Here is a 2308-nt window from a genome sequence, read left to right as displayed (position 1 = left end):
TATGTCTATTGTTTTATCTCTGAAAGACAAGGCTGTACTTACATGCTGCTCTGCTGAGGAATAGCTTCTCACCGGTGAGAGCGAAATAGTAAAAATACTGTTTCTCTCTGGGTTAGCGCCTGGTCGCTACTCTCTGAGTGTGTGTGAGTGTGTGGTAGTGAAGACAAGCTCTCTCTAGCGTCTGCTCCACGTTGGCTCCCGTGCACTTGTGTGTCTGTGTAGAGATACTACGCTCTGTCTGTCTTCCAGCTTTTGTCAGCCAGAACTAAAAACCAACAGATGCTAACGCACTCTCCCACCTCCTCTTTTTCTCCCACTGCATTTCTCCCTCTCTCCATCCTCCTATAACTCCTGCGCTCACCCCTCCCCCTTGTTCAAGGCAACTTGCTTCAGGGCTGACATAGTCATAGCAGCCCTCTGCCCTGTGCAACATACATATACAGTGCATTCGGAAAGTATTCAGACCCCTTCCCTGCTTCCACATTTTGTTACGTTCCAGACTTATTCTAAAATGTATTAAATTGTTTATTTTCCTCATCAATCTACACACAATAACCCATAATGACAAAGCGAAGACAGATTTTTAGAAATGTTTTGCAAATGTATAAAACGTTCATTTGGAAAAGCACACACACCTGTCTATATATCAAACCAAATCAAAATGTATTTGTCACATGCGCCGAATACAACAACCTTACAGTGAAATGCTTACTTACAAGCCCTTAACCAACAATGCAGCTTTAAGAAAAATAATTAAAGAGCAGCAGTAAAATAACAATAGCAAAGGTTATGTACAGGGGGTACCGGTACGGGGAACCGGTTAGTAGAGTAGCAGCAGTGTAAAAGGGGGGGCAACGCAAATAGTCTGGGTAGCCATTTGATTAGATGTTCAGGAGTCTTATGGCTTGGGGGTAAGAGCTGTTTAGAAGCCCTCTTGGACCTAGACTTGGTGCTCCGGTACCGCTTGCCGTACGATATCAGAGAGAGCAGTCTACTCCTAGGTGGCTGGGTCTGACAATTTTTAGGGCCTTCCTCTGACACCGCCTGGTATAGAGGTCCTGGATGGCAGGAAGCTTGGCCCAGTGATGTACTGGGCCGTACGCACTACCCTTTGCAGTGACTTGCGGTCGGAAGACGAGCAGTTGTCATACCAGGCAGTGACGCAACCAGTCAGGATGCTCTCGATGGTGCAGCTGTAGAACCTTTTGAGGATCTGAGGACCCATGCCAATCTTTTCAGTCTCCTGAGGGGAATAGGTTTTGTCGTGCCATCTTCACAACTGTCTTGGTGTGATTGGACCATGTTAGTTTGTTGGTGATATAGACACCAAGGAACTTGAAACTCTCAACCTGTCGATGAGAATGTGGGCGTGCTCAGTCCTCCTTTTCCTGTAGTCCACAATCATCTCCTTTGTCCTTATCACGTTGAGGGAGAGTTGTTGTCCTGGCACCATGGCCAGTCTCTGACCTCCTCCCTATGGGCTGTCTTGTCTTTGTCAGTGATCAGGCCTACCACTGTTGTGTCATCTGCAAACTTATGACAGTGTTGGAGTCATGCCTGTCCATGCAGTCAAGAGTGAACAGGGAGTACAGGAGAGGACAGCACGCACGCTTGAGGGGCCCCGTGTTTAAGATCAGCATGGCGGGTGTGTTGTTACTTACCCTTACCACCTGGGGGCAGCCCGTCAGGAAGTCCAGGATCCAGTTGCAGAGGGAGGTGTTTAGTCACAGGGTTTTAGCTTAGTGATGAGCTTTGAGGGCACTATGGTGTTGAACGCTGAGCTGTAGTCAATGAATAGCATTCTCACATACAGTTGAAGTCGGAAGTTTACATACACCTTAGCCAAAAAACATTTAACTCAGTTTTTCACAATTCCTGACATTTAATCCTCGTAAAAATTCCCTGTCTAAGTTCAGTTAGGATCACCACTTTATTTTAAGAATGTGAAATGTCTGAATAATAGTAGAGAGAATGATTTATTTCAGCTTTTATTTTTTCATCACATTCCCAGTGGGTCAGAAGTTTACATACACTCAATTAGTATTTGGTAGCATTGCCTTTAAATTGTTTTAACTTGGGTCAAATGTTTCGGGTAGGCTTCCAACAGCTTCCCACAATAAGTTGGGTGAATTTTGGCCCATTCCTCCTGACAGAGCTGGTCAGGTTTGTAGGCCCCTTGCTCGCACACGCTTTTTCAGTTCTGCCCAACATTTTCTATAGATTGAGGTCAGGGCTTTATGATGGCCACTCCAATAACTTGACTTTGTTGTCCTTAAGCCATTTTGCCCCAACTTTGAAAGTATGCTTG

At 45.5% G+C, this 2308-nt stretch overlaps 1 protein-coding gene across 1 annotated transcript in view; it reads right to left on the bottom strand.

The window, feature by feature from the left end:
- Positions 1 to 2308, bottom strand: part of LOC111971430 (discs large homolog 1-like protein) — a 216117-nt gene that overhangs the window by 62139 nt on the left and 151670 nt on the right. The gene's annotated exons all lie outside the window — the stretch shown is intronic.

Source organism: Salvelinus sp. IW2-2015, linkage group LG13 (assembly GCF_002910315.2).
Source record: "Salvelinus sp. IW2-2015 linkage group LG13, ASM291031v2, whole genome shotgun sequence".
Taxonomy (NCBI): domain Eukaryota; kingdom Metazoa; phylum Chordata; class Actinopteri; order Salmoniformes; family Salmonidae; genus Salvelinus; species Salvelinus sp. IW2-2015.
The sequence above is the reverse complement of the archived record's forward strand: the minus strand, read 5'-3'. Positions and strand labels throughout refer to the sequence as shown.